Source organism: Pinus tabuliformis, chromosome X, assembly GCF_031772625.1.
Source record: "Pinus tabuliformis cultivar Carrire ecotype Pingquan chromosome X, CPIR1, whole genome shotgun sequence".
In the NCBI taxonomy this organism is placed as follows: domain Eukaryota; kingdom Viridiplantae; phylum Streptophyta; class Pinopsida; order Pinales; family Pinaceae; genus Pinus; species Pinus tabuliformis.
The window spans coordinates 520,614,923-520,638,573 of NC_142308.1; the positions used below are offsets into that span (position 1 = coordinate 520,614,923).

General features: G+C 33.8%; 1 pseudogene; it reads left to right on the forward strand.

Annotated features, from left to right (window-relative positions):
• Positions 1–850: 850 nt before the first annotated feature.
• The window catches only part of LOC149140973 (uncharacterized), a 33,799-nt pseudogene continuing 10,998 nt past the window's right edge, over positions 851–23,651 (forward strand).

The window sequence follows — 23,651 nt, forward strand, 5'->3', positions numbered from 1 at the left end:
GGAAAGATCTAATCACCAACCATTAATAGAGTAGAGACAAAGCATTTGAAGCTTGCATCATGGAAAAAAAATTATGGTCTCCTCAACTACCTGGCACAAAAGGTCAATCCCATAGAAATTTTCACAATCTCTCAACTCAAATTATTTCAAACAAAATGGATGGCCTCCTCAACGACCTACCAGCCACAAAAAGGTCAATGCCATGAATATTTTCACAATCTCCCAACTAAAACTAATGAATGCAGTGACACAGAATTGAAATTATTTCAAAAAAATTGATGGTCTCCTCAACGACCCAAACTGCAAACCGCAGATCGAACATCGCTCCTCTTGTGCAAATAACTCAAAACTTATTTCTGATTCGCTTTAGCTGCTTCAAAAAATTTCTGTCCAAAATCCGTTGTGCCTGCCGCGGGTTGAAGAGCCCGGAGCCCTCAAAACTTCCGTGGGCGCCAAGTTTTCTGACGGATCTCCCGCACGACATTGAGAGCTCAAAGCTCAACAGAGCCACACATTAGATGTTGAAATGCTCGGAGGGGCGTTGATGGCCATTTGCAATGACCATTGGTAGCGTCTTCTATCGAGGATAATCAAGTGGCGAGTTGTAACTCAGTATATCTCAGGTCACTGGGCTACACTGCAAAGGGCAGGAAGAGACGGCCAAAATGGGAATTGGAATGCTCGCATTTCAGGCGGCAAAGAGATCAAAATCGCTAGCGGGGCGCTTATGGGCTGTGCAGCAGCAGCAGCGAGAGGCGTTGGGACCTAGAAAACTAATGAAAACCACAAAAGTGTTCACTGCAATCCTTCATTTCATAGCGAGAGGCGTTGGGACACAACTGGATTGTGTATGCGGGCAATATCTTCGTCTCCAGCGAGGGAAACGGAAGCGAGCGTAGAGAAAAGAACGCCGGTGGCAGGAGCGAGGGTGGAGATCCCTAAGCCGGAGGAAGCTTTCTCAGGTGTCAGGCCAACGTTTATGGACAGACAGGCGTTACAAAGGCAGCGCTGGTGCGCCAGAGAACATCATGGACAGACTGGCGTTACAAAGGCAGCGCTGGTGCGCCAGAGAAAAGGAGTTACGACTATTCTGAGGACTCGGACCTGTGCTCTGATACCATGTCAGGCCAGGGTAACTCCAGAATGAGCGGGAGAGAAAACTGATATTATTATTCATTAACTAACTCATATTTATATACATAAATACAACGGATCAGTTCATCTTCCTGATGACTGTCCAGTTCACCCACCCGTTTCGGATTAGGTGTCAACAATTTTAAGTCGATCGCAGATTTCCCAAATATTCGGAAATCTGATGGACATGGCATGGTCATGTGAGTGAGATTCCTAAATATTTGGGGAATCTGCAATCGACTTAAGGATAACCAGTTTATACACTATGTATTATGTGTTTTTTGAGGGCACCCATGTCCGTCTGATTCCCAAATATTCGGAGAATATGCAATCGACTTAAACTCCCCGTGAACAATAAGAAAGAGATATACGAGAGTCTGGAGTGCACAGTGAGTTTAGGATTCTACAAAACAAAAACAAGAAGAATCCTTAAAAAAATAAATAAGAATATATAATATTGTTTCTGAACAGAGAGAGTAAACGATTTACGTCGGGACTGAATTGAATTCTCTATGAGATAGATTTGATGAAATTTAATATATATATATTGAAAATGTATGAAGAACATAGCTTCAAGAGTATGAAAACCACATCAAAAGAATACTTGTTCCCGTAACGAGAGTCATTCCCCACTGTGTTTTTACCAAGAATAGAACCCAACTACGTGTGTGCATAGCAAAAGATGGTGTCTTGGTATTCAACCATCTGGGTGGAGTGAACAATTCAAATTAGTAAATTACGGAACTCAAACCGCCTTGACCATGAGATAACATTGCAACCGAGGTAGGCATCGAACGAGGGCCGTGTGAATAGAATAACTAAACTGACCTGTTGCAGTAGGAAATTATGTTAGAATTTGCGCAATTGTTCGTCGAGTTATCTGAGTTGAAACCTGGAAGAAATAATTACCTGCAAAAAAATCTGCAAAAAGCCGCATAAGGGATAGAGATAGAGAAATTCCACTGTAAAAGAAATTTAACTTCTGTGAAAGCAACTTAAATTAAACCCAAGTACATGAGTGTAGAAAAAACCGTTGAGAGGGGAAGTATGGTGGGAATGGGGGAACGCTGATGAAAATTATCCTATAGCAAATCAAGATTAAGGGATTAAACCATAAAAACAGAATAAACAAAATAAGAAGAGGACATTGAATCATACGAGTTAGCAAACTCACCAATAATCGGTGTAAGAGAACAACAAGGGCATGTCTAGACAAATGGAAATAAGAGTAAACCCTCATTCCAAATTTGTAACGCCCATTGGTAGAAATACTTGGATTTATACTCATGTTGGAGGAAACCACTTCCCAATTCATAAGGATCTAGGGAAGTATGACTCTAGATGAGCAAGGGAAAAAAATAGAACACATCTTTAAAATTTCACCTGGAAGAAGGGCAGAGAAACCTCATGTTATTTTTCCATTTCCTCTATAAAACTGTGAAAAAAAAGAAACAAAATATAAGAAGTAGAACACCTGAGGAAAAAACTATATATAATAACAAATAACAATTGTGTGTTATGGCCAAGGGTGAAGTATTCCTTCGCTCATTTTCTTTTACTAGTAATTTTCATTGATTTGCTTCTTTTCCACCAGGATTTACAAAACTGGGGTTTTCTCTATCACTCATAGGATTTATTTTTCTAGCGCTTTAATTTTTTGTTTTTGCAGGCCCTGCAACTCCCCGTATAGGGGGGAACTATGTCTACCCTTCATCACTTATGGCGACCGTGGTAAGTCATTTTTTCCATGTAATCTTATTCTGAATTTTATTTCCATAAAGTGGATACTAGAATTTCCCCCTTTCTCTGGGTTTTGAGTATATGGAGAATGAGTCTTTTAATTTATAGTGACAGAGTTATGGATTTCCACTCTAATAAAAACTTTTTCTTCTCTCATGGATTGATTTCTTTCAATTTAGTTCATTGTTTCTTGTTTAATTCTCTTACATGTATTGTTGTGGCTCGAAAGTAAGCTTAAGGGTCTTTGGGTTGACCACATGATTCCTTATGCACAAGTTCACCCCGATAGGTAATTGATCCTTTCTTTTTGATTTTTATTTTTTTCTCCTTGATTTTAAATGGGTTTCCCTTATATCCTCAAATTCTAATTCGTATTCACTATGTGTGTTGCATGTAAAGTAAATTTTCTAGCAAGGTGTTTCATTCGAGTCTTAATTTCACTTGGCCCAGAGTTAATTTGTGGCCTTGCATGCTCTTTTAAGGTTTGCCTCTTACGAGACTAATATCCCTTTTTCCTATGCTAGGACACTAGTACTTTGAGCACTCTGTAGTTCAAACCCTATTTATGATTTTTATGTTACTTGGAAGATTCTTTGTACTTATTTTAGATGGTTTCATTTTGTCTTGGTTGGGCCTATTAGATATTTGTTATGTAAGACTTTTATATGGCTTATCCCTCGATCCAAGGTGCGACTATATGAATGACTATCAATTTTGTTTTGTTAGTTAATATAAGCCTATAGTGCTTATTTACAAGTTTTGAAGTTTGTTTATACACATTTTCCTTTGTATGGAATCTTGTATAACGGTTGTAAAGATCGCATGGATTTAATAGTTCATATTCTTATAAGTGATGGTGAATTTACTTGTGTGATGGTGAATTTACTTGTTGGATCCATGCTTGTCGAAAGTATGATTTTAATATTCTTCTTTTACTCTGTTATCATTTAGTGTATAAATTCATAAGAAAACAGGGTTGGGTTATTTCATTTCACTTGAAGTATTACGCTCTCTATAGCATCCCATTGACAAACTTGTTTCTATTGATTTGTAGTCCTATATATATATATATCTATATATATATATATATATATATATATATATATATATATATCTTTAGTTTGTATCTTTAGTTTGTACTGATGTAGGAAGATATTTGTTTGATTCACATCCCTATTATTTATTTTGTAATTACTGTAACGTATCTCTTTGGGCCTACCAAGAAAAATAGTTGATAAGCTACATTAATTTAAATTTTCTTTTATTTATAGTTAAATTACAATAAAATGCAATCATTTCATGCACAGTAATCATCCAAGCAACTATACTCAAAATATTAGCTACATAATACCAGCAAGATAATGAACCATATTTCACACTCTTTAGATTTACCCTTAAGCTTAATCTCAATTTGGAGAAAGAGAGACGAAACATGACATGCAACCATCAAAACTCTGAAATAATTCTTGCAAGCATTATGGATGTTAATTTAAGTTTATGGTAGCTATCATGGTCGTACCTCATGATCATAGTCATGTACACCTAGTCAATATGTTATTGACCAACCTTTCATGCACATGCATAACTAGATAGAATTAGCCTAAGTGGAGACAGTATTATTGACATGCAAACACAAATATTTGAACCATTGGTCATACAATGAGAAACATTATTTCCGCAATTGTTCTGCTTGCATAAGAAATTACCAATTGAGGAAATTATAAGCATACTATATTTTATTAAATGCAAGATGATCAAGTATATTATATATATGCTCTCCTCATAAACAAAGTTAGAGAAAAACATTAACACAGGTAATCTATTTATGAATAATTTGTCACATGAAAACTCTACCATGAATGGGTACCAAAATTGTTACCCACTGAATGTGCTTCTATAGTTAACTTCACACTAAAATGAAACATGCATAAGAAAATCCGTCATTCCCTTAATAGAGATAAATTCAACCATCAACATATCTGAGCTAAATGATTTAACCCCATAACAAGTAAGGATTAACATAAAACCCATACCATGCAAGTGAATCTCATCAGAATAGAGGGAAACACCATTAAATCTATTAATACATAAGAATATGTAATTCACTCAACATTCTCATGGTGAAGAAACTTAAGAAATCTTCTCATAAACAAACTCGAACTATAAGAGAGAGAGAGAGTAAGAAACAACATACAAAACATTCCACGCATGTGACTCCCTCTAAAACAATCAGTTGGAGGGAGGAGCACCACCACCCAACCATGAATCACCTCTAATTCCCCCGAGCTGAAGTTCTTGCCAAGGATCAACTGTCCACAATTGATCGATGCACTGGGTATTTAATACCCTCTTTCACGATTTAGTTTCCATTAGTGGCGTCCTGCTTTTATGGATTTTTCCATTTTCCTAGGTCCTTTTGAGAAAATCTCGTCTTTATCTCCCATGATGCTTTTCCTCATAAAATCTTTCCTTTCTCTCCCGCAAAACTTTTATGTCTAATGGATCTTTATCTGCCATCCATCCGATGGATCACCAATACATCCAAGATTATCTAGAATCACATCTAGAAGCTTTATCATGAAAGATTCATCTCTATCCCATTCCTTAATGCGATATGGCAAGAATATCCTCTCTCTTGGTGCTCCACCCTCCAAGTGATTTATTTTATTAATTTATTTAATAACACGTTTTATTTTCATATTACATATCACCTAGCTTTCCTCATCTTAGGGTTAGAATAATTGAACCCTAAAAAGGAGGGTATCACACCTAGCCTTCCTCAGCTTAGGTTTACAATCATTTAACACACAGGGGAGGATATCACATATAGCTTTAACTCAACTTAGGTTTACAATAATTAGCACACAATGGAGGGGTGTTACATACTCCCCACCTTCAAATTTATATCGTCCTTGGTGTATCAATACATCATGTCCTCGTTCACAGGCAACTGGTTTCTGAATCAACATCTCTCATGGCTCTACCATCTCATGAATTTTCTTTCTGATGTACATCGGTCACGAGTGCTCCTAGCACATCTCCTTTCATAGCTACATCGGTCTCAAGGAGATCTCTCCTTTCATAGCTACATCAGTCTCAAGGAGATCTCTCCTTTCATAGCTACCTGAAACATTGTTTTCAAACAATTTGTGAGAATTTATAGATGCAAAATTTTAACTATGATAAATATCATAATCTGTTACTTAATATTTCTAAAGAAGTTATTTCTCATCATTTTTTATCTGAAGGATGCATGTTCTCTATTTGAATTATTCCAAGCCTGTGTGTTCTTGTCAAACACCTTCTTCTTGCAGTATCTCTACGTAAAATACATCAATTATAATATTTTCCACATTAATATGCCTGCAAGGTCATAACAGATTAGTTCACATAACAATATATATTCATCATATATATTCATCATAATCATATGTATGCCAAACTGCGATTAACCCTCTTTACCTATACCAATCTTACTTTCCTTTTTATGGGTAACCTCCAGGTCGTTTGCCTTGCCAAGCATCTACCCAATGTCTTTATGCATACCTACACACAAGGTATATTATACACAAGATATATACATATAATATTTCAATCATGTAACACATGTAATCATACGTGTACCATATGTACTATAGTACATAGTACTATCTATCCGACAACCCATCATACCATCCTCATGGTATCACCTACATGACAAAAACTTTGTCCACATATTTTCTACCATGTTAGTATCATGCCAAACATTCCTTTATATTTTTCTAGAAATTAAAACAATTGTGCTCAGTTGAAAAGGAATTTATATGAGCATGGTTCATTTCTATAATCCAAGAAAGTTTTATGTCAAGTGCATATCAATATCAGTAGCATAGTATGGTATTCATGCATATTTTCATCTTATTCATACCTTCTGCTTAATGTTCTAAAGAAGATTATTAACTCATATCTTTTGAAGTTTAATATTCATCATATCATACTTCATTCTTAATTAATTCATCTTGTATGCTTTACTATTGCCCCTTTTATGCCTCAACAACTTTTTGGCCATGCATAATTTAGTGTAGTTATACATGAAAGTTTTTTACTACTTTCAATCCTAGACCACTTTTTAATTGTAAGTGTTTATGATCTCAGGGTACTTACATGCTATCTCCTCCTTAACATTAAATCAACCTTAACCAAAAGATGAGTTATCTATTTTATGAATTCCTGTTTGAATTACGCAACATTTCTTATGTTGTCCACACACATTATCAATGCAATCCAATAAGAGAAGCTCTCAAAATTTCTTGGTATAAATTATGCATTTCAATTTATATGATATTAATATATTTAAATGGATTGTTAGATATGATTTAATTGACCCAATGGTCCATACAATTTGTTCTACTTCATCAATTGCTATGGTTTGTACTCAAGGATACTTATAGGTTCCATTATGCATATCCATCGAAAGATGCATATGTCCTAAAAATCCGTTAAAGTTAAGTTTCCCCTTAATCATACTTTCATCCAACCGAAAAACAAATCATATTGTATGTAGATGCATTAATCAAAGGATTAATTTGAATGACAATTTGTACAGTTATATAGTCTTGTACTATAACCTACAATTTCCTTGTTCAGCATGACTCTTAAACATAATCATAAGTTATGGATGCATACTTTGCCTATTTATTGTTGGCACATAACATCCCATGCATGTATAGATCCATTTAGACTCAAGACTCTTTGTTATATGGATGCACGACACCAAGGTCATCCTATCATTAACCAATCGATAAATAAATTATTCTTACAAGTCTATAATACTGCACGCACATGTGCTTGCGGGGTAAATTCATATAACTCATTAATATGCATGGATATTAAGTATGCTCCTTTCAACATGTTTATCTTAATGACTACTTAACCAGACTATGGTAACAACATGCAAAACTATTCATGACAATGCATAGGTATATTAGACAACAAGTAAGCCCGGATACGACCATGCCTCCATTATATAATCCTCCTTTCAGGTATTAGGTGATATTTTCTTTTATTCACCAATCCCTATTTAAATCTCTTACCTATTGGAACAATCAATTCCAATATAGTTTTCCACACGGTTCATCAACCAGTACATGTCATGGTTTGGGATGTTGATCCAATGGTAGAAATTGTGTTAGAGGTTTTAACCAAAAACTTTCTAATTTCTCTTTGTCATTCATAATACCAATTTTGCCCAAGTTTTCCTTATGTACATCTAGTTGTTATCATGCATATATATGTATTTTACCTTCACTTCCGAAACCACAATCTCTGCATGCTCAAGCATGACTAATTTGGAGATTTACATGAAAAATCAACCCACTAAAATATTGCAGGTAGAAAATTGCCTTTGCTCATATACAAAAATCATTATACATAAGGATTTAACTCTTCTATGCAATTCCAAATAAGCAGTTATTTTCTTATGCATAAATGCTTATATAGTTATCCATTAGAAGCATACTATGTTCTATACTAAACATAGTGATGATCAAGTTCTGATTTAAAAGAGGTCTCACCCATCCATATACATTCATCTCATAGAAAAAAATATAAATATAAGTATTTCTGCTTATGCATCATAGTCCATGCAGATGCTATCATGAGTAGGATAGCTCTATGGCCCAAGCAATAACAACTACCTACTATGCCACTTACCACTAACTCTACTCTTTGATGCAATAGAGATACATGCTCTTTATATTCTTAACATTGTTCATGGAAACCTTTTTCATTGCATAACACCTTACTAGGGTTTAACATTTCCTCTTTTATACAATCATCCTTTTATTTAGTCAATTCCTTTCATAGCACTTGTATGAGTGTCAATTTGCTTGTATTGTGATAACATGATGACTATATCATTAACTTCATCAATTTCTACCTACCTATTGGATTAATTTATTCCAATATAATTTTCTAGGGGTTCTCTTTTCCCCTTGCAACTTAGTTATTCAAAACTTAATTAATTCAACTTTGCTTAGACCTATATGGTTACTCACTTAACCTTTTTCTGGATTAAAGCTTTACTTAATGTTCGGGCAATACCCCTATTTCAAATTATTTTTTTCTTGGTTTGTGCATATTGATAATCAATATTAACAACTTGGCACTTAGCAAGCAATCTCTTGAAATTCAAGTACCTAGATTAAGACACAACAATCATGTGAAAATAAGTTATGTCTTCACATTGATGTGAATCTTACTGTAAGCTGGGAATTCTAGGATTCGTTTTTGTTGGTTTTCAACCATATTATTTCTGATATAATTTTATATTGAATGAAATACAATATTCCATTTATTGAGTGGTTAAATCGAGCACATCATTCAATCTACATAATTGTTAAAATAAATTTCAAGTAGATTTGTTATCATGGTGAATGTGAAATTTATGAAATTTATAAATATTTGGTAAGCATTTCCTATTGCATATTATCATTTAATTTACGCATTAGAATAACATATACCCTTCTTTCGGAATTTATGTAATTGACAATGGATGAGAAGGCCATCCCTGTGGATTTAGATCATCCTGGCCTTTTTCTTTCACAACTATTCAACCCAGTAACAAAACATTTCATCTATAGTTCATATGTTTTATATTTTCACATAGATCATCCATAACTGTACATCAAATTGTCAATATACAAGTAAACAAATGAATTCATTCATCGTGCTTATGCAGAGATTTCTCATGTTAGTCCACCACTTACTGTCAGCCACCAAAGGAGAAACATATTAGTAAAAGCGTTGTATCAGCCAAAGGGCTTTTGAATTGCCAGAGAAACCATTATTCATATTCAAAAATGAAGCCTCATTAAAAGTTACAATCCATACATACTCTCCTTTTGTTTTCACAAGCATGGTTGTAGCTCATTTTTTTATACGTACTAACAAATTTAAAATTACAGTGAATTCTTAAATATATATTGTCATGTTTTATAAATGTGATATTTTAAAGGGAGAATATGTGAATTTACCTTAAAACTTCCAAGCATCATAGTTAACACACTTTTAAATTCTAACCATGAACAACTATACTAAATATTGTTCTGTTATTATCTACAATAGCAACACAAGCCATTTCATAATATTCATGGGGATATCCACATTGTTGAGGAGCCACTACAACATTTCGTTTCCAATTCACCATTTCATGGATGAATGAAACAACTTCGGGTTTTCTATCATGAAATTTTCTCACCGATCAGTTTATTGGGTACAAGAAAACACTAAAGAATTTTTCCAATTGTAACAAGAACCCGTGACCTGTAAGAAAGGAGGTAAGACCTTGGGTTCTTCTCATTAGCCATCTGTGGTAGAGGTATAAAATTGTAAACCCTTGTTTGATACTTGAAACCCAAAACAACAAGAAAAATAAACACCTACTTTTAATGGTTCATAAGGACTGGAATCTTCAGTTCTTTAAACTGAGAGTCACTGAAAAGAATATTAAAACAAATAAAAAATAATGTGAGCGAGAGTTTCTCTCCCTCCCCGCACTGGTAATATGATGGTATAGAGGTTATAAGCTTTGACTTGAAAACCTATAAAGCCACTTAGGGAAATACATACATTGAAATCACAAACATAAGAATTTTCTCTAAGTCAGAACTGTGAGGTTAGAAAATTTAGACATGGTTGAATGTTCTCTCTTGAAGAAAAATTTTGTGGAAAACTGCCACTACATAATTGAGTCCATTGAACGAGCAACTTCCAGCTCCATTTTTCCCGAGGCTCTATAGAAGCAATGCATTCTCGGCAATTTCTAAATGAAAAGCGAGTAGACAACACTGAATCATTGTTTCAAGAGATGCATTCAGGTAAGCATTGCCATTATATATATATAGGAAACAAACCCTCTTTCCTTATTGACTATCTTTCAACCTGACTGTCCTCATACTTTCTCTTTACAAGGAAGCACCGAATCAGGTTGCGAAGTGAGAGGTGCTTACAAATATAAGATTGATAATTTTCCTAAGGATTTAAGCAATGCATATCCTCTATACATTGGATGATAAGATGATTGGGATAAGCATTATCCTAACTTTCGAGCTTCTATCCAATTGTGAGGATGTTTCCTAACTCGAATCACGATAATGACCACTCCATCTTGGCATCTATGCTACTAGTGGATAGTTGAATAAGGAAATAGCAACTACATCTTTTCCCTACTATAGTGTGTTGGTTCTGCAGCTAAGTCGCATGATTCTAAACTAGGATAAGGCATGAAAAAGCAGTAAAACAAAAGAAAAAGAGGTCGGGATTGGTTTCCTTCCTTTTCAACATGTTGCATGATTTTCTCTATCAAAACTCACGATAATAGTGCTCTGGTGTGATTATCCACTACTCCGCTTTGATTTTGATCCTTCCCATTCTTGTGGTAATTGTCTATAGTGTAATAGAAAATTCAACAATTGAGGTTTCATGTTGGGGATTTACACCTTATCCTTATCGGTATTGATGATTTTTCCATTAACAATTCATTTCCCATTTTTTTTCCATTAAACATGATTTTTTTTCCCATTAACAATTCCTTTTCCATTGATTTTTTTCCATTCGTGATTCGTTCTACATTGATTTTTCCATTAGTATTCATTTTACATTGATTGTTTTTGTGAGGCAAGAAATGGGACTCTAACATCTAGAGTGGAAATAGAGAGCCGACAACCCCAAATTCATAGGAATGAGTTCCAGTCGATTTGAAAAGGAATTTTCCCCACAACCTCATCATAATCCTTACATGCCTTCCTTTAATTCCGTAGAAACAGAGATTGTTTCGACTCCCTGATGTTCCTTATGAGCTAAATAAATAGCAAAAGGTATAGAATTTTTCAGAGGAGTTGGGTAATACACCAATATTTCTAACTGGATGACACTCCAGTCTTTGCATAGGCACATGGAAGCATTAACGTACCTCTTCCTTGTGATAAAGCAACTGAAAGCAGCATCTTTAGAAAGAAGAACTTCAGTAATTGGATTTAACATTGTTACTTAAACTTTCTCCCTAAAATATGGGTATACAGATGACCCCCTTTGTGTGCATCCTTTCGAAAGAAGAAAAACAATGATACTTTTCTCAGCAACACATGAGGAGTAGAAGCAACATGCTTTAGGGATCTAATTTTTATGATTAGTCCAATAGGATAGATGAGATCACAGAGCATGGCTACGAGAGTGACATGACATGTGAGTTAAGGATTCCTTGGATAAGTTAGCACTCACAACACGCCCCTCGTGCTCGACTCTCACTGGAGAAAGTGCTAAAGTAGAACCCAATAACTTCTTATCAGTTGGCGATTGAAGATTAAAATGCTCATCCTGCTGGATTTTAACTTTAACCTTGAATCACTTAGTTGCTCCTCTGGAAATTGGAGCAGGAGAAACCAAGCCTCAATAATAATGTCGACATAAAAACAAAAAGCCAGCTTTCCAGCCTTGTCGATTTCATCCATTCATTTTGTAGAGATTTCTATCATTTGTCTGCAGTCTCTTATTCAAATCCCTAACTTCTGGTGGTTCAAATTTGGTATCTGCTTAATTCTTAAAAATCGTTTTACATTCTGTCAATACAGATCACTGTGTTAAACCTCTTCCAACCACTGTTGAAGATATAATGATTTGCATGCTCACAATGTGTCAATACAAATCACTTTCTTTAGTTAGACTAGCTTTCACCCCATGCAACCATTCACCATATACTATTTATCTTGCCATTAATTTTAGGTAGAGTTGGTCGAATTTCTTCACCACTCTTAAAAATTGACCCATTGAACCCCTACTCAGCATGTATATTGCACAACCATATTTTATCTCGTTGTTTCACCATGATAATTTAAGTTGATATAATAATATATACTTCATACCTAAAGGTATACTTCATATCTTTCTACCATTTAAGGTATAGCATATATTTGCAGTTAGTTTTTTTATATGAGTCACATATCCATAAAGTATGAACCTATATCATAAGAATTCGGAGTTAAAATAGTGCATGGATTTCTTGCATGCTTCCTAAAAAAATCACTCTGCACACTCACATAAATTACTATCTCTGAAAGTGCAGTCTTTGTAGGTAGGTCTTTATAGGGACGGAACCCTATTTTTTTAGTAATTTGAGGTAGGGTTGGTTGGTATTTCTTTCTAGAGTTGACCCAATATTACTATCAATGCAACCCTATTATTAGTTTCTTATTTAGTTCTCATACTTTATCATGTTGTGCAGAGATGGATTGGCCCATAGGATGAAAGGTTTGAACTTGAAGCTTTGATACCATTTGTAACATACCCCTTTGGGCCTACCCCAGAAAAATAGCTAATAAGCTCCATTAATTTAAAATTTCTTTTATTTATAGTTAAATTACAATAAAATGGATTCATAGGTGGAGTTAACCTATCATTTCATGCACAATAATCATCTAGGCAACTATACTCAAAATCTTAGCTACTGAATACTAGCAAGATAATGAACCATATTTCACACTCTTTAGATTTACCCTTAAGCTTAATCTCAATTTGGAGAAAGGGAGATGAATCATGACATGCAACCATCAAAACTCTGAAATAACTCTTGCAAGCATTATTTATGTTAATTTAAGTTTATGGTATTTATCATGGCCATACATCATGATCATAGTCATGTACACACCTAGTCAATATGTTATTGGCCAACCTTTCATGCACATGCATGCATAACTAGATAGAATTAGCCTAAGTGGAGATAGTGTTATTGACATGAAAACACAGATATTTGAACCATTGGTCATACAAGGAGAAACTTTATTTCCGCAATTGTTCTACTTGCATAAACAATTACCAATTGAGGAAATTATAAGCATACTATATTTTATTAAATGAAAGGTGATCAGGTATATTATATATATTCTCTCCTCATAAACAAAGTTAGAGAAAAACATTAACATCTGTAATCTATTTATGAATAATTTTTCACGTGCCATCTTTACAATGAATGGGTACTAGAACTGTTACCTAGTGAATGTGCTTCTACAATTAACTTCACATTGAAATGCAACATTCACAACAAAATATGTCATTCCCATAATATAGATAAATTCAACCATTAACATAAAATCCATACCATGGAAGTTAATCTCATCATAATAGAGGGAAACACCATTAAATCTATTAATACATAAGAATATGTAATTCACTGAACATTCTCATGGTGAAGAAACTCAAGAAATATTCTCATAAACAAAATGGAACTATAAGAGAGAGAGAGTAAGAAACAACATACAAAACATTCCATGCATGTGACTCAATCTAAAACAATCACTTGGAGGGAGGAGCACCAACACCCAACCATCAATCACCTCTCATTTCCCATGAGCTGAAGTTCTTTCCAACGATCAATTGTCCTTAATTGATCGATGCACTAGGCATTTAATGCCATCTTTCATAATTTAGTTTCCATTAGCGGCGTCCCGCTTTTATGGATTTTTTCATTTGCCTAGGTCTTTTTTGGAAAATCTCGTCCTTATCTCCCACAAGGCATTTCCTCATAAAAGCTTTCCTTTATCTACCAAAAAACTTTTGTGTCCAATGAATCTTTATCTCCCATCCATCCGATGGATCACCAATCCATCCAAGCTTATCTAGAATCACATCTAGAAGCTTTATCATGAAAGATTCATCTCTATCCCATTCCTTAATGGGATTTGGCAAGAATCTCCTCTCTCTTGGTTCTCCACCTTTCAAGTGATTTATTTTATTAATTTATTTAATAACACATTTTCTCTTTATATTGCATATCACCTAGATTTCCTCAGCTTAGGTTTAGAATAGTTTAACCCACAAAGGATGGTATCACACCTAGCTTTCCTCAGCATAGGTTTACAATCATTTAACACACAATGGTGGATATCACCTAGAATTAACTCAACTTAGGTTTACAATAATTTAGCACACAAGGGTGGGGTGTTACAATTCCTCAGTAATTTCTTCACTATTTTATATATCATTTACTAGTATGAATACACTCGTATCTCCCATAGTGGTGATTATAATGCTCATGTTCTTTTGTTTTGTTATAATTCTCATGTTCTAGTTTGTTACACCTTCTCATAAAATATCTTAGCATATACCCTTTTTTTTGTTATTCATTCATTCCATAATGATTATTACTAATATTCCTCGATAATATTATATGGCTTGCATACTATAGGTAACTAGGTCGGTTCATTCTAGTGGATATGTACCTCTTGTATGCAATTCAATTTATCCACTTCTCCTAGAATGTCTTTAATATTCCATGTTTCCTCATTGAGTACCCAACTATTATCTTGTAATTATTTATTAATCATCTTTATTCCATTGTAATGTCAATTTCTTATTTCTCCATCTTTCATAAGATGTTAGAACTCTATTCTAACTAACACAAATCTCCTATAATAATATTATTTATAACGGTTCTCCATTATACCTTATTCCTCCTTGGCAAGTCTCGTTCAAGGCTTACACTTTATAGTACTTACAATAGGAAGTCCGTTATATTATTTTACATTAATACATATGTAAATCTCGTATACTCTACTTTACCTTAACTTCACATACCCATTATCTACACAAGCTAGATTTATAAACAAAGTAGATAGATTGTAAACTTCTCATTCATAATATAGGCATCTTACAACTCCTCGGTTCAATTTCCTCAATCTAGATTACAAGAATATCATTGTTATTTCATTTAGAATTTTAGTTGCGAGTCGTAGTTAAATAAGAGTATACAATAATACTATTTAATAAAATTTAATTCAATAACTTCTTATGAATTCCACTTATTTGTAGAGGTACATAATTCTCAAATTTCAATACTTAGATTATGCATGCAAGATATATTAGGAACATAACATCTCACCCACTTTTTCAACTCTTAGATTGATTACTTTATACACAAATATTTAATAATAGCAATACATAGTAAGCATATACATCCTTTATACCCTAGAAAATTCTAAGTTTTCAAAAATAATAGAAAAACATAGTCATTAGAATAGAGATTATGTCTAAAAATAGCCTATTTTTTGGGTATTATTCTGGAATTGATCACATTCCACCCAACCATGAATTGCCTCTAACAGTTCCGCCAAGATATTCACTTTAAGGTCTGCCGACTTTTTTCCTAGGCCTTTTTGTTTTAGTTTGTTCAAAAAATATACTTTTTTCTTCTTGAAAGCATATCTTTATCTCTAACGATGTTTTATTCCACCCCACTTAGTATTTATCTCCAACTAAGTGATTGACGTAATATTTTTCTCCCGATATGTCAATTTTATTTATTTTAAATCATTTTATCCTAGGGATTTATAGGAGACTTTTAGGGAAGGTCCATCATGTCCACTTGACCACCACAACTTTTTCATAATATGGAAAGGAGTCTTCTAAAATCTAGTGCTATTGTGATGAATAATTCCAAGAAATTTATTTATTAACATAATTAAAATAAAATAATAATTACATAAGAACATAAGTCTTCAATGTGGCTTCCATATTCATTCACTCTAAATATATTTCAATGTCTAAAAATAGTAAATGCTCTACAGTAAAGACACAACAGTGTTACACCCCCACACCCCCCCCACTTTTAAGTAAAGAATATGCTTGATGTTTTCTTTCCTTTCAATTCCCTTACTCTTGGAACAAGGATAGAAATTCTTCCCACATTTTATCTTCCATCTCCCAAGTAGCCTCTTCTGGGGTAAAGTGCTTCCATTTTACTTTAACCTGGTTGATGGATCAATTCCAAAGCATGATTTATCTCCGATCTAAGATTTGAAGTGGTTATGTTTGGAATCATCCTTTTGGTTCCATGTGTACCACATTCCAATTGATTACATGAGAGTCACCATGAACACATTTTCTCAATAAGGAGACATCAAAAACATTATGTACTTTGATGTGACCATGAAATGTTAGCCGATCAGCTACTCGCTTAGATCTAGCTCAAATTTCAAAAGTACCACTAAACCTTGGTGCTAATTTAGCACAACTTCCTAGCCTTAGGGTACTTTTCTTTCATTTCACTTCCAAATATACATAATCTCCATCTTTGAACTCTTTGTGTGTCCCCTTTTAATCAGCATAAATTTAATGTTGATCTTGGGCAACATTCAAGTTTGGTTTCACTCTCTTCACTACTTGTTCCATATCCTATAGTAAATCTAGTGCCAATAACAACCTATCCTCTGTTTCACTCCACCTTAATGGAGTATGGTAGTTTCTACCTGTTTATGGAAGCTTGGTAACTATTGTTGTATGTAAATTTTGCTAAATGTAGAAAATCTCCCGACTTAATTGCTTTGTCCATCACATACATTGTTAGGATATATTATAAAATTTGGCTTGTCCTCTTTTTTTGTCAATCGGTTTCGGGGTTATAGGCAGTGGTCAAATTAAGTTGTGAGCCCATCCATCAAAACAATGTTTTCTAAAATTTAGAGGTAAATTTAGCATCTATGTTAGATATAACCATTTTCATTATACCATGCAACTGAAATATTTCCCACATAAATATGTCTACTCTATAAGTTTTCCCAAAGGTAGATTGGACAAGTATGAAATGTGTCACTTTACTTAGCATGTGCACTACAACCACGATTGAGTCATGAAGTCTAGAGAAATAACTTCCCATTTCCATTCCAGAATGGGTAGTGGATTCAACAATCCAACTGGATGTTGGTGTTTTGCCTTCTCTTGCTAGAACTTTAGGCACTTGGCCAAATACTCTTCTACCTTTTTTATCATACCCGACCAATATAACTCCTTCCTTAAAGATAAAATGAGTTTTTGGTATCCTGGATGTCCTGCAAAAGGCTTCTAATGATGCTCATTTAAAATAACTTGTTTTATAGCAACTTAATTTGGGACATAAATCCTCTTTTTGTAAGTCAACAATTAATTTGAATTTTCTTTATCGCCAACCACTTCCATTTACTCCAATTTTTTCTTAATTATTATATATCCTTCATCTTTTTGTGTTGAATCTACTTAACAATTTTTTTTAAACCATGCTCATAGAAATTTCCATTAGTGAGCTAACATTTCTACTTAAGGCATCGAATATTTTGTTTTCTTTCCCTTTTATATGCTTTATGTTGAACTTGAATTCACTCAAAAAATCCATCCATCAATATTGTATATAATTTAGTTTAGGTTGAATAAAGAAGTATTTTAGACTAGGGTGATCAATAAAAAGTGTGATCTTTTTCCCTAATAAGTAGTGTCTCCACATTTTTAAGGCGTGAGTCACAACAACTAATTCTAGATCATAAACAACATGGTTTCTTTCATGTACTTCAATTTCCTCAATTCATAAGCTACTACATAATTTTCTTGCATTAGGACATCTCGTATTCCTTCAAGACATGCATTCGTACACACTACAAATTCCTTTTCAGGATCTACAATTCTTAGAATTGGGGCTACAGTTGATAAATCTTATAATCTATCAAAACTTTCTTAGCACTTAGCTTCCCACTTGAATTTAACTCCCTTATTTTGTAATGAAGTAATAGGGTAAGCTAGCTTTGAAAAATATTCAATAAACCTTCTTCAGTATCATGTAATCCCCATAAAATATTGGACATTTGACATATTCTTAGGTATTGATCAATTCAAAATGGCTTTAACCTTCTTTGGATGAATAGATTGTTAGAAAATTTGAAATGGAAGCTTATTAATCTTAGTTTCCTTAACCTTGATACTTTCATGTGAATATTAATTATCTTATCTTATGTTCTTTATCTATATAATTACATCAAAAAATATCAAGAACATCACTAACAAAACAGAAGATATAAATAGGCTCTCATTCAGGGAAAAACCCCTCCAAGGGGAAAACCCAAAAACTCCTCTTCTTAGAATATATTTCAAATGAGATACAAAGACCCAATTCCTAGACCAATTCCTTATCTGAGTACTAAGTCATCCATTACTCAATTCCTTCCCTGGATCTACAAAAAATTGCTACACACTGCAACTTCAACCTGCCAGCTTTGATACTACTACTCAATCTGCAACTTTTACCTTGCAATTTCAACCTTGCAGCTTCTAAAGAAACCCTAGATCAGCCTCTCGTGAGACCTTCCTAGAGCAAGAAAACTCTTAATAAGGTAAAAGAGGTATAGAAAAGGTTCCCTTCCTCCCAAACATAAGTTTCTGCACTTCATTCTACTACAACTCGGACCTACAACTTCAACCTCTTCCTCCAGCCTTGAAATGCTATAATTCCACACATGTGAGAGAGATAGAGCCCCAAAACAAAGAATTTTTGTCTTTATTCCTCCTATTTTACCCTCACTCTCCTTCTTGTAGCTACCCAACAATAGGTTGAACTCTTTCTTGATAGATCAAACTTGTGAGTGAGTGTATCCAAATGAAAGTCAAACTACTCCCTTTTATAGCCTTCTCAAGTGGTCAGATTCCCTCTTTTAGGTCGACTTGATGTTAAAAGGGCCTACTTTTACTCTTGGAGATTCTAGGAATTTCTGGAATAAAAAAAAAAAAAAAAAAATTGTTTTTTTACAATTACAAATTTCGCATAAGGGTCTTATAAACGTTATGTTGACACCTTTGACTCATGACAATAAATCCTAGGACCTAAAAAAACCTAGAAGCATGAAAAACATGGTTTTACCTAGAATACCATTAATAATGAGCATGAAACCCATGCTTTAATAGTAATAATTTTATTTTATTATTCTTGTTTTTTACATAGGATACATATTGAAATGAGTACAAAAAATTTATGAAGACTGAAACTAGTTACATTTCTCAACACTCCCTCTCAACTAGGGAGGTATTCATAGTTGTACAAGTACAACATCATATCTCAAACTAAATATTTCGCACAAGGAGTCAGATTGATAAGCCATATTGTAAGAATCATCATCATGATGAACACTTTCTTTGATGCCTAAATGGACAAGGCCTTGTTTAATTAATAGCATTGTGTTATGAGGATTTATGTGTGATATTACACTACCTTTGCAAGTCGAAAAGGTATGCCCTTTTAGGAATATTATCGATCGTATTTAACCAATCTTCTCTTGGATTCCTGTCCATCCTTAAAGAGTGTCATTATCATTCCTTTCTTGGATGTTATATCCTAAACGAAACCACATATGCTTATCTAATCCTTCACCATTATTTCTTCACCATCTAAAGAAGAGTATGCACATGTGATGTTCACAATCACTCCCTCTCAATGAGATAGGACATCCATATTCTCCCTTAATCTTGGTAATATAACCTTGTTCCTAATTCAAGGAGACTCCTTTCGCTTCTCAGAACTAGAGGAAATTCTTGGCTTCTTTTCAATAATGGAAGCGAGCACCATGACCCTTACTACTTGTCTTCATGTGAGTATTATATACTTTATTTCCATATCTACATGGCTCCATTTTTATTCTTCCATATCTTTCTTTATTTTGAGGTATCATGGATCCGTATCCACTCTTCATTGTTTTGATAGGATCTAGGTAATTTTTCTTTCTTATCACTTTCATCTAAAACATGAAAGCATTGCATTTAGCCTTCCCAATATTCAAGCTAGTAATGGATTCCTCATGAAATGGATCTTATTTGACCTCTAGGTTATCTTTTATCACTGCGACCTTTCAACATATCATCACTTCATAGTTGTCGGGTGCCATATATTGAGCTTCCCTCAATAATTTTCATCCATACAATTTAACTTGCCTCAACTATCATCATGTAGTCCTACAAAATTATTTCAGGTAGAAAAATAATATGTTAACCAGATAATCAAACCATAAATGAAATATATTTACCTTACCATGATGAGCTTCTTGTTCCATCAACATCCTCATTGGTCATCTCCACTTGATACTTCCTTCATGGATTAGAGTGCCCATGGATCAAACTTTATTACCAAGTTACAACTTCTCTTCAAAATATTGTACTAGATAGTAACAATTAGTATATTCTAGAGAAAGTCTTAATATTTATACATTCTTTATGTAAAATTATATCCTTTCCAAGATCATTAATTCTTAAGAATATTTTCACAACCAAATTCCTTTCACAATATTCTTGTATATATGAATTTTACCTTCAACATGCATTTTTGTGCTTTTATCCAATCATTTAGCTTTATGATCCTAAAGTGACTCTTCAATTTGACCCATTGTATTCCTTCATTCCTTTACAAATTTTTGATTCCACATTACATGGAATGTCTACTTTCCTTTTCATGATGTTTTTCCCAAGGACCTTCAAAAGTATGTTCCTTCCCAAATCATGATGATTATCTAACATAATGCTAGATAGTACTTGGATGAACAATATGTAAATATCGTCTAAAATTATATCCTAGATGATCACTACTAATAAACTTAATCATGCTACTATCATATTTTTCTATCCTATGATGCATATGAAAAACATATCATCTCGAAGAAAAATCAGCATTCATAAAGAACCTAGAATTTAGTGAACCTTCTTTAGTAGTAAATATCCTTCACGTTTTAATTTTTTGCCTTCTTAGGTTCTCCCGATACTTCAGTCAAATGAGCTTCACTCCTTTCATCAAAGGAGAGGGAAGGAAGTAAAAGGAGAGGAAAAAACACAAGTTTTCTACCATACTGCACCTCGAATTTCTAAGGAAATTGTGGGGTAAAAAATTGACCACTACTATAGGGAAGAAATTCTGAGTTTGACTAGATATGAAGGATTTTGACGAGGGCTGGCTTTGAATTGTTGGAGACTTGGAGGAGTATTTGATTTGGAATATTTGTGGCATTTTGGTTTTGGTATTGGTCATGGATATCTCTCATTTTGATCTAATTCTATAGGAGAAGGATTGTTGGGTTTTCCCATTGTGGGTTTTTTCGTAGCCTTTGTCCTAATATTTGGCATCCTCTATCTCATTACGATATTTATGTTTTGAAAATTTATATACTTCCTTCATGAAGAATACATAATATCTAATAAAATGGCATATAACATCCACAAGTAATTGTCACAAATAGGAATCAAATATTAAACTACACTAGACTTGATATCTCAACATAGTATCGAAGCTAAGGTGAAGAAAGGAAGACTAAAGATCAAATTTTATTGGAACTCTTAATTGAATGAATATTTGTAGAGGTTCTCTCTATCTCTCACTCAATGGAAAAATACATGAAGGAAGGTGTTAAGGCCCTAAGGATTATCCTTGAATCCATCAAAGGATACATGACCAACTTTGCTTCTAAACTATCTAAGGAAATAAAGAATGGAAGTCTCTACTCTTCTCTTGGAAGTTGGAAACACAAGGGTGATCGAAAGTGGAGCTTCAAGGAATATGACACATGAAAGGACATATAAACACTCTATAGAAAAGAAAATCTCCTCACAAAGATGAATTTGGAGACAAAAATAACTATTTGGTCAAAGGCATTGGATATACATCCATTGAGATGGAATCTGGTGGGAACATTAAAGAAATAGGACCAAAATATATTTCTTTTATGGAGAATATATGACCAAATTCATTCAACCATAACCTTTTACTTACTGAAAGGGAGTTGAACATCAAGTATGCAAGAATGAAATGAACGGAGAATAGAATCAATAATGAAGAATGGTGTCTGGGAAATCATTATAAGACCAAAGGATAAATATGTTGTGAATTACAAATGGTTAATTGTAGTGCAAAAACTTAAACTTATTGCACGGCCAAAATTTTGAGTTTGACTAGATTTGAAGGATTTTGACTAGCTTTAAATTTGACTTGTTGAAGGAGACTTGGAAGAGGGTTTCAATTGGAATCTTCATGGAAATTTTGCCTTGGTCTTAGTTCTCCAAATATCTCATTTTAAATCATATTCTATAAGCTAAGGATTTTTGGTTTTCACCTTGTGGGTTTTCCCCTAGCCTTTGGCCTAATTTCTAATGTCTGTGGTCTCATTATGATCTTTATGTTTTGAAAATTTGTATAATTTCTTGACGAAGAAGACATAATAAGTAAAAATAAAACATACAACATTCACAAGTAATTATCAAGAAGAGGAATCAAGCATTAAACTACACTACACTAGATTTCCCAACATGGTATCAAAGCTAAGGTGAAGGAAGAAAGCTTGAAGATCACATTTTGTTGGCAATATTAATTGAAGGAAGCTTTGTAACATCTCTCTCTCTCTATATTTCAATGGCCAAATACATGAAGGAAGGTATCAAGTCTTGAAGGATTATCCTTTAATTCATGAAAGGAGACATCACCAACTTTGTTTCTAAACTAAGGAAATCAAGGATGGAAGTGTCTACTATTCTCTTACCGGTTCAATTGAAGATGGAAACACATGGGAAATTTATAGTGGAGATTCAAGGCATATGACACATGATCTTGGAAATATAAACCCTCTATAAAAAAGAATATCTTCTCACAAATTTTAACTTGTAGAGAAAAATAACTATATGGTCAAAGGCATGGGATCTACCTCCATCCAGCAAGAATCTAGTGGGAACATTCATAGAATTTATGAGACCCAAAATATCTTTATGTTTTGAATTTTTTTTATAATCTCTTGATGAAGAAGAAATAAGAAGTAATAAGAGGACATTTAACATTCACAAGTAAATATTAAGAAGAGGAATCGAGCAGTAAGCTACACTACACTTGATTTCTCAATAGTAATTGAGGACTGTATGCAATCCTATTGGCTTAGGTAGAGAGTGGTTGATAGTGGAACTCTGAGAGCATAGAGATTAAGTGGCTT